Source organism: Aquarana catesbeiana, linkage group LG03 (assembly GCF_042186555.1).
Source record: "Aquarana catesbeiana isolate 2022-GZ linkage group LG03, ASM4218655v1, whole genome shotgun sequence".
In the NCBI taxonomy this organism is placed as follows: Eukaryota; Metazoa; Chordata; class Amphibia; order Anura; family Ranidae; genus Aquarana; species Aquarana catesbeiana.
The window spans coordinates 486,283,394-486,294,479 of NC_133326.1; positions in this window are offsets into that span (position 1 = coordinate 486,283,394).

Consider the following 11,086-nt stretch of genomic DNA (forward strand, 5'->3'; position numbering starts at 1 on the left):
GTCTGAAAGTATAAAGTAAATAAAAAATAAAAAATATTGTATACATTTGAGTATTTAGTGGTCATTGTAATAAACCAAATGTTATGTTATGGGGCAACAAAAGTGCAATGACGTAAAACAAAATAGTGTACTTACAATGTGAAGCCGCAGGAGAGACCGTCAGCTGGACAGAAAGTGTTCAGAGTGATAAAGGAAGGATGAGGAAGTGTATATAAGCCCCTAATATTAGGGCGGGACTCCACATGGGTTGATTGGTAGCAGGTGCCAGTATTCCACTGATGAGACCGCTCCGGGGGGACCGAGCCCGGGGGCATGGCGGCTGCAGGGCGGCCTCGTGTGATCTCCTCGGCGTTCAGGGCGAGCGAACGCCCCGTCCACTGACGTCATCACCGTCGCAAATGCGTGACGCACCCGCATCACGTGGCACGCGCGGGGCCCCGCGCATGCGCAGTGAGCGGAAACGTCCGGGGATGTCCCTGAACGCCGCCGGCAAGGGGGAATCCCCAATCTGGCAACCAGGTCCACCCTGGGTATCCAATGGGGAACGGCGGGAGGGGGAGCCATCCATAGAGGAGTCCCACCTCCCCGCCTTACCTTGCCGGGAAGACACATCCAGGGGAACCAACCCCGGTACTGGGGCGGCGCCAGCAGCCATGATGACTACTCATGGGGGGAAGGGGAGCAAGCTATAAAGGGGACAACATTTCAATGATTGTACAAGATCAAGAAAATACAAGAATGGTATAAAATATAAATGTAAGCGTATCATCCTATATTGATACATACAATTTTTGGCGGAAAGGATTTTCACATGAGACATCCATATATGCAGGGTAAATTCACATGTCTAGGTATATGGAGGTAACATGAAATAAGAAACACATTCTAGAGCAAAAAAGAGACAACACAAGGTGAAGCCAAAATCACATATACACTGCACATCAAAGAATGTATGCAGAATAAATACATAAGTGGTCATAAATGTCCCTAAGCTATCAGAAAGGGAATGGGAAAAAGGGAGGAGGAGGAGGGGGGGGAAAAAAAAAAAAAAAAAAAAAAAAAGGAAGGAAGGGGAGGGAACTGGGAAGGGAAGGGAAAGACGTAGAAACTAGTAAGAAGGGGGAGCAGGGGAAAAGAGCCCTAAGGGGCACAGTTGCTTTCTAATGTTGGCAGAGGGCAAAAAGACCTTATTGGGTCTTACCCGAAACAAACCCTTTTAGAAACGGGGCAAACGATATAGCGTCATTTAGTCCTGGGAACGAGGTGGCATCTAATTGAAATATCCACTTTTGTTCATGTTGCAACAGGATTTTGTTCCAATCACCGCCTCGATTTGGTATATGTACTCTATCGAGGGCGGTGAAGGATACTTTTGGCATTTTATAATTGTGTACTGACACCACGTGTCGGCCCAATGGTAGATAGTAATTGCCAATTTGCATATGATAAATATGCTTGGACATGCGACGATGGAATTCCTGTTTGGTCTTACCAACATAGTAAGCCCCACATTCACAAGACATAAGGTAAACAATCCCTCTTGTTTGACAATTCGTGAAATGTTTGGGCTTGAACAGTGCCCCATTTGGGAGATGGAAGGTTTTGTCCCGTCTGAAGGTTTTGTCCCCCTTGCCGGCCGTGCTTTTACGAAAGAGAGTGCTTGAGATCTTATTGTCAGGAGTACGTATCAATTTGACATCCAAAAATGTCGTTTGATCAGGATCATAGGTCATAGTAAACTTCAAATTATGTTTGTTTTGATTGATGTGATTCAAAAATTGAAATAACATTTCCTCCGAACCCTCCCAGACGATGAGGACATCATCGATGTACCGTAGCCACAATTTGATGTGGCCCGTGTACACCGCGAGGTCCCCACCGTCTAGGAGGGCCCTCTCCCACTCCCCCAGGTACAGGTTGGCGTAGGCCGGGGCACAACAAGTGCCCATGGCCACGCCCTGCACCTGGAGGTAGTGGGAGTTGTTGAAACAAAAAAAGTTATGATGTAGGATGTAGTCAAGTCCATCCACAATGAACTCGTTCAGTGCCTCATCGTATTTTTGGCTTCGATGCAAAAGCGCCCGCACAGCAGCGATCCCCTGGTTATGGGGGATCGAGCTATACAGGGCCTCGACATCGATAGCCACCAGGAAGGAATTCACTGGAAGGGTAAGCTCTTCAATTTTTTGCAACAGGTGTATTGTATCCTTCAAGAAAGAGGGCATACTAAGGACAAAGGGTTGCAGAAAGGAGTCGATAAGTCGGCTCAGATTTTCCGATATACCCCCATTGCCCGAAACGATGGGTCGTCCAGGGGGATCTGTCTGGCTCTTATGTATCTTGGGCAAACTATAAAAAGTTGCCACCCTTGGATGTTTAATACAAATAAATTCGTATTGGTCCTTGGTAATAACTCCCCTTTCAAATGCTGATTGAATCAGTCTGTAGAAATCAGTGTAGGAGGCTTGTATGAGTCTAATGGGGATGGTCCTATACCACTCCTCATTATCAAGAATATTTTGGCACATACGTACGTAGTCCTCATTATTCATCAAGACCACGTTGCCGCCCTTATCAGATGGCTTAATTGTAATTTTGGTGTTTTTGCATAAGGAGTCTAAGGCTTGAGACTCCTCTTTAGTTAGATTTTCAGGGCGTACATTCTTGTTGTATTGGAGCTTTAGGAGATCTCTTAATGTTTGTTTAACAAAGATCTCAATGCTTGGATTCAAATTGAGGGGAGGAAATTTAGCAGAGGGTTTCTTAAAGCATATTGTGGAATTCTTAGTAGGCTCATTGGCAGTGGAGAGTAAAGTCTCCAAATCAATTTGATCAATGAGATCCAAATTGTTGCTTTCCTGAAATAGAAGGGTCAAGTCCCGTAGGGCCTTAAACTCTCTCATGTTGAAGCTAGGCCAGTCCATTGTATCGACATTTTCATCTACTTTTGCATGGAGGCTCTTGAGTAGTAGCCGGCGTGCAAAGAGATGCAGATCAGTGATCACTTCAAAGATGTCAAAGTTGTTCTGTGGGCAAAAAGTTAAACCACGTGATAGTACGCTACTTTCTGCTGCAGAAAGGGGATGAGATGATAAGTTAATTACACTGAGGGATTCTGTTGTCCCCTTGTGACAAAAGCGTCCAAATTTCCTGTTCCCCTGTTTGTCTGGGATAGGGGAAATCCCCGTATCGGGTTTAAAGGACTCTGAGGTCCAATTTTCGGGCGCCCTGATGTTTGATTTGTATGAATGGTATTTGTGGGGATATTTTGAGGTAAAGGATCTATTTCACTCGTTCCAATTATTGGGCCATTCGGTCCAAGATTGGAAAATGTGGTTTGTTCACTTATGGGAGAATCATGTACACTTTCCCCATTGTTCTCCACAATACGTTTTTTCCTTTCCTGCTCAGGTGAACCCCTGTTATTGCGATTTCTTTTGAATTTCCCAGATCCCTTAGGAAGTCCCTTTTTGTTCTGGTTGGAATCAGATTTATCATGGGGTTTGAGTACATTGTTTGTATTCTTTTTGTTATTAATATTCTTGGGTTGTTGTTGTACTGTATATTGTTTGTTCCTTAGATTGCGCGAGATCTGGGTATTCCATTTATATGCCCGCCCATCTGTAAATGCCGATTTGTCCCTCCAGAATTTTGACTCTTTTTTCTGTAGGATGCCTCTATTATGGGCCGACAGGCTATCCCGAAGGTTCCCCTGTAGTTCCAAAAAGAGGGCATGCTGTGTAAAGGGTTTTAATGCTTCTTCTATATGGTTGATTTCTTCATCTAATGATGCTATTTGTTTATTGTACTCTCGGGTGAGGATAACCATCATCTGCCGAGAGCATGCATCAAGATTGGCCTCCCATTCATTTTTAAGGTCGACACTAATTTGATCCAGGTTGGGGAAAACCTGGATCCGTAGTCCCAGAGGGTTAATTTTTTCTTCAATATACCTATTTAAGGATTTAACGTGCCAGAAAAGTGCTGATTTTTTCTCCAAGATTTTAATTAACTTTTGGACTAAGGATGAGATCAGGGTTTTCATGCGATCACCCTGTTCAAAATCCGTCTCGTATCCCAACATTAGATTGGCCCATTCCTCTCCCTGATAGTTGCTCATTTTGAAAAAAGTACAAAAACCTCTAAAATATCATAAATACCAAAAAGGAAAACATATGAATAACCCTACACCCTGGAGCTCATATTTTTCTTCCCGTGTGTCAACGGGGAAAGGGGTGTTTAACCACCCAAATTTGACAAATGAAGAAGAGGGGACACCGGGAAGAAGGAAGAGTGCTGCTCACCCCTGATAATTGAAACAAAAAAGAGAGAGACGAATTCCCCAATTGGGGTTTTTAGGCAGCAAAAAAAGGAAGGGTAGAGAGGCCAATACGTAAAAATGTATCTTTATTGTACAAAAAACTTCAACACACTGGTTAAAAAGAATGAGCTCCCATAGGGTGTTTACCAATACATGACACTCAACACATACACTGTATATATATGTTCATGACAACTTGGCATGTGCGTTTGACTTGTGGCAAAATTATGGAACTGACGCGTTTCGACCTATATATTCCAGGTCTTCTTCAAAGGTCAATTTGCTAAAATTATATCAAGAAATGCATGTGTCAAAAAAATTAGTGTATATTGGAAACAAGTACATAGCATATCAATACAGCATATTTACCCAATAATGAGTGTCCTAAGCCCAGGAGCTTCTTGTTGGGTAGATCCCTTTAAAATCAAAAGATTGCCCGTTCGCCTTCCCCCGGAGGTCTCATGGCATCACCGCCGCAGCCCCCATTCCCAGGGGAGGATCCCAAAAGGATGTGGCTTACAAGAGGTCACACTGTAAGGCACCCCCTATGCGCAGACCACCCAGCCGGTCAGATAGGGAAGACACCTGCAGCAACAACCCAGGGAGAGAAGAGTAACAAAGATAGAGACAATGTATATTATGTATTGGTGTGCACTCCAAACATAAGGTCTAAGAAGTGCAAGAAGTGTATATATGTTTGTATCTGCTTGGTTATAAAAACCATAGCTACCTATATCCACCCATTACATTGGCCGTGGCCTGTGCGTACTGGGTGTATGTGTCTGTGCGTAAAAAAAAAAAAAAAAAAAAAAAAAATCCGCACAGACATGTACATATGTGTGTGCACACACACATATGTATACCATACTTATGGTTTTAAGGTACCTATTTTAATATGAGAGATATGGCGGAGTGCACACTATGGTAGGAGAAATAACAGAAGGGAGTAATAGATTACAAATTAGTACCTCAACCCTGTAGAAAAGTGTAAATGGAATAGGGAATGTGATTAATGAGAAATAACACTGGAAAGTGAAAAAAGTTGTAGGAACCAAGGACGTGAATCCCTGATGTGGACAACAAGTATGTGTGAAAAGTGAACACGCAAAAGAGTGAGAAACAAAGACCATTTAAAAATAATGAATGTGAAAACCGGGTGAACAAGTGCCCACAGGTGGGGAAAAAAAAAAATATATAAGGTGTGCCAAGTATGTTACCTAATAAACAAGGTAAAAGCAGTGCAGAAACCACACTATGTTGCCCGGTATGCTTGCACTTAGGTATGACCTGACCCGGGATTGGTCACTGCCTAGAACTGGCTGAATAAACGCCTGTCCAGGTTACCATTTGGCAAGTCTGAAAGTATAAAGTAAATAAAAAATAAAAAATATTGTATACATTTGAGTATTTAGTGGTCATTGTAATAAACCAAATGTTATGTTATGGGGCAACAAAAGTGCAATGACGTAAAACAAAATAGTGTACTTACAATGTGAAGCCGCAGGAGAGACCGTCAGCTGGACAGAAAGTGTTCAGAGTGATAAAGGAAGGATGAGGAAGTGTATATAAGCCCCTAATATTAGGGTGGGACTCCACATGGGTTGATTGGTAGCAGGTGCCAGTATTCCACTGATGAGACCGCTCCGGGGGGACCGAGCCCGGGGGCATGGCGGCCGCAGGGCGGCCTCGTGTGATCTCCTCGGCGTTCAGGGCGAGCGAACGCCCCGTCCACTGACGTCATCACCGTCGCAAATGCGTGACGCACCCGCATCACGTGGCACGCGCGGGGCCCCGCGCATGCGCAGTGAGCGGAAACGTCCGGGGATGTCCCTGAACGCCGCCGGCAAGGGGGAATCCCCAATCTGGCAACCAGGTCCACCCTGGGTATCCAATGGGGAACGGCGGGAGGGGGAGCCATCCATAGAGGATTTTTTTTTTTTTTTTTTTTCCCCCCCCCCCCCTCCTCCTCCTCCCTTTTTCCCATTCCCTTTCTGATAGCTTAGGGACATTTATGACCACTTATGTATTTATTCTGCATACATTCTTTGATGTGCAGTGTATATGTGATTTTGGCTTCACCTTGTGTTGTCTCTTTTTTGCTCTAGAATGTGTTTCTTATTTCATGTTACCTCCATATACCTAGACATGTGAATTTACCCTGCATATATGGATGTCTCATGTGAAAATCCTTTCCGCCAAAAATTGTATGTATCAATATAGGATGATACGCTTACATTTATATTTTATACCATTCTTGTATTTTCTTGATCTTGTACAATCATTGAAATGTTGTCCCCTTTATAGCTTGCTCCCCTTCCCCCCATGAGTAGTCATCATGGCTGCTGGCGCCGCCCCAGTACCGGGGTTGGTTCCCCTGGATGTGTCTTCCCGGCAAGGTAAGGCGGGGAGGTGGGACTCCTCTATGGATGGCTCCCCCTCCCGCCGTTCCCCATTGGATACCCAGGGTGGACCTGGTTGCCAGATTGGGGATTCCCCCTTGCCGGCGGCGTTCAGGGACATCCCCGGACGTTTCCGCTCACTGCGCATGCGCGGGGCCCCGCGCGTGCCACGTGATGCGGGTGCGTCACGCATTTGCGACGGTGATGACGTCAGTGGACGGGGCGTTCGCTCGCCCTGAACGCCGAGGAGATCACACGAGGCCGCCCTGCGGCCGCCATGCCCCCGGGCTCGGTCCCCCCGGAGCGGTCTCATCAGTGGAATACTGGCACCTGCTACCAATCAACCCATGTGGAGTCCCGCCCTAATATTAGGGGCTTATATACACTTCCTCATCCTTCCTTTATCACTCTGAACACTTTCTGTCCAGCTGACGGTCTCTCCTGCGGCTTCACATTGTAAGTACACTATTTTGTTTTACGTCATTGCACTTTTGTTGCCCCATAACATAACATTTGGTTTATTACAATGACCACTAAATACTCAAATGTATACAATATTTTTTATTTTTTATTTACTTTATACTTTCAGACTTGCCAAATGGTAACCTGGACAGGCGTTTATTCAGCCAGTTCTAGGCAGTGACCAATCCCGGGTCAGGTCATACCTAAGTGCAAGCATACCGGGCAACATAGTGTGGTTTCTGCACTGCTTTTACCTTGTTTATTAGGTAACATACTTGGCACACCTTATATATTTTTTTTTTTTTTCCCCACCTGTGGGCACTTGTTCACCCGGTTTTCACATTCATTATTTTTAAATGGTCTTTGTTTCTCACTCTTTTGCGTGTTCACTTTTCACACATACTTGTTGTCCACATCAGGGATTCACGTCCTTGGTTCCTACAACTTTTTTCACTTTCCAGTGTTATTTCTCATTAATCACATTCCCTATTCCATTTACACTTTTCTACAGGGTTGAGGTACTAATTTGTAATCTATTACTCCCTTCTGTTATTTCTCCTACCATAGTGTGCACTCCGCCATATCTCTCATATTAAAATAGGTACCTTAAAACCATAAGTATGGTATACATATGTGTGTGTGCACACACATATGTACATGTCTGTGCGGATTTTTTTTTTTTTTTTTTTTTTTTACGCACAGACACATACACCCAGTACGCACAGGCCACGGCCAATGTAATGGGTGGATATAGGTAGCTATGGTTTTTATAACCAAGCAGATACAAACATATATACACTTCTTGCACTTCTTAGACCTTATGTTTGGAGTGCACACCAATACATAATATACATTGTCTCTATCTTTGTTACTCTTCTCTCCCTGGGTTGTTGCTGCAGGTGTCTTCCCTATCTGACCGGCTGGGTGGTCTGCGCATAGGGGGTGCCTTACAGTGTGACCTCTTGTAAGCCACATCCTTTTGGGATCCTCCCCTGGGAATGGGGGCTGCGGCGGTGATGCCATGAGACCTCCGGGGGAAGGCGAACGGGCAATCTTTTGATTTTAAAGGGATCTACCCAACAAGAAGCTCCTGGGCTTAGGACACTCATTATTGGGTAAATATGCTGTATTGATATGCTATGTACTTGTTTCCAATATACACTAATTTTTTTGACACATGCATTTCTTGATATAATTTTAGCAAATTGACCTTTGAAGAAGACCTGGAATATATAGGTCGAAACGCGTCAGGTCCATAATTTTGCCACAAGTCAAACGCACATGCCAAGTTGTCATGAACATATATATACAGTGTATGTGTTGAGTGTCATGTATTGGTAAACACCCTATGGGAGCTCATTCTTTTTAACCAGTGTGTTGAAGTTTTTTGTACAATAAAGATACATTTTTACGTATTGGCCTCTCTACCCTTCCTTTTTTTGCTGCCTAAAAACCCCAATTGGGGAATTCGTCTCTTTCTTTTTTGTACCATCATTTACTATGTCTCTTTATTGTGGGGTCTACAAAGCTCTAGCATTAGATCTGTTGATTGGATATCAGATGCTCCAGCCCAAAATCCAAAGATAGTGTCAGTTTAAAATGTTTTATGGTCTCACAGGTACACTTTGAGCTTTGCCAAAGTTTTCCTAATTGAAAGTATATGTAAACCCTAACAGGATGACATTTGCAAGCCACAGTATGGAGCCAGAGGTAGTTGAGGGAGTTCTGTCTGCTTAATGCAACAAAGCAAAATCTATGATTGGAGCAAAGCCAGAAATATGCTCTTGAAAGGTCATGTGACAGCTCTCGCCCTTTTTTATTCTTTTTTTTAAATACTTTTTACACAATTCAATGCACTTTTATTGCACTCCACTGGCTACTGTTTTCAGAAGCCAACAGAGTGAAATGCCCATTTGTAAAACCACACTGTGCTTTATGAATGTCTGCAGTTTTTGTTTTTTTGGTACAGTGATACCAGTTCCTTTTAAATTCTGTGCAATAAATTAACCTCCCCAAAATCTATACTTACAATAAGGCTTTTTGTAGGTTTTTTTTTTAGGTAGCCATAACTTTAGACTCAAGTATAGTCAGAACTGTAATGCCGCGTACACACGGTCAGATTTTACGATGGAAAATGTTTGATGGGAGCTTGTTGTCAGAAATTCCGACCATGTGTAGGCTCCATCGGACATTTTCCATTGGAATTTCCGTCACACAAAATTTGAAATCTGGATCTCAAATTTTCCGACAACAAAATACGCTGTCGTAAATTCCGATCGTGTGTACACAATTCCGAGGCACAAAGTTCCATGCATGCTCGAAATCAAGCAGAAGAGCCGCACTGGCTATTGAACTTAATTTTTCTCGGCTTGTCGTACGTGTTGTACGTCACCGCGTTCTTGACGTTCGGAATTTCCGACAAGATTTGTGTGACCGCAAGACAAGACAATACAAGTTTGACAAGACAAATGCAAGACAAGTTGGAGCCAACATCCGTCAGAAAAAATCCATGGATTTTGTTGTTGGAATGTCCGATCGTGTGTACGGGGCATAAGGCTCTATTTACACGTGTGTGAATTGTCATGCAATTTTGGACACCAAAGTCGCATGACAAGTCATTCTCTGTATTTTTCAATGATAACCATTCATATACAGTATGTGCGACTTAAAGTTGCAGTGACTTCAAAGCAGTTTTTGCATTACTTTGGTCCGACTTTCATGCAACTTGAGGGCCATAGACTTCAATATTAAAGCGTAACTCCACTTTTGTTGAGAAAAAACATTCCCCCCTTGGTGATATTTGTGCATTACAAGGATTTTCACAAACTGTTGCAGGTTCCTACTTTCTGTTATTCTGAAGAAATCCCTGTATGTTCCTCTATGCCCATGTGGGAAAGTGGGTCTAATGGGATTTCATAATTATCAATCAGCTGCAGCAGCTTCAGGGTACTAATGGGGAAACTGCTGGGCCTGCATCCCTTTAGATGTGTTCTTATTGGAAGTATCTGACCAAAAATGAAAGTTTTGTTGCAGGGGATGCCTGAAATCTGACTTGCATCTTAGTGTAGACTTCTGGGAAATTCAGTGAGCCAATCACACAAGCAAGAAATGATGTTCCTGGGGGGGTGTTCTGTACACATTCTGTGTACAGAACACCTCCAGGTAGCCATATTGCATTGCATTTTCAGAACATTATAGTGGCTGCAGATTTAAAAGGAAAGGTAATTTTTAATAACATTCAATTACAATATGACTTATGTCGCAATTGCATACGCTATATCAGCCGTAAAAAATTCCACTCGCCTGCTCGCATTTTGCGAGTGGGCCTTGAGGGCTGGCGAGCTTTGGCTGCCTAGGAGCGGGGGGGGGGGGGGGGAGCACTGCCGGCAGGCGGGTTGTATGGGAATCCTTCTCCCAGCGCTCGCGGAGGGGAAGAGAGGAGAGCAGGTGGCCGGATCATCAGAGTGTGAGGAACATCAATAGCGGCTTTCATTTCAATAACAGAGTGTTCCCCGCACTCGCTGTCACATACAGCCCCGCCCCCTGGTCCCGGGACTTTGATAGACAGATCACCCGTCCAATCCCGGATGAGTAATGTGTATCAAAGTTCCCTAGGGGGCGGGGCTGTATGTGACACTGAGTGGCAGGAACACACTGCTATTGAAATGAAAGCTGTTCCAGTGGTATTCTTCAGCGCTCTAATCATCCAGCCAGCAATCCTCTTCCTCTCCTCTGTTCCCCTGCATGATGGACACAGGCAGGCTGCAAGGTGTACAAAGGGAGGCTGCATGGTGGACAAAGGGAGGCTGCATGGTGGACAAAGGGAGGCTGCATGGTGGACACAGGGAGGCTGCATGGTGGACACAGGTAGGCTGCATGATGGACACGGATAGGCTGCATGATG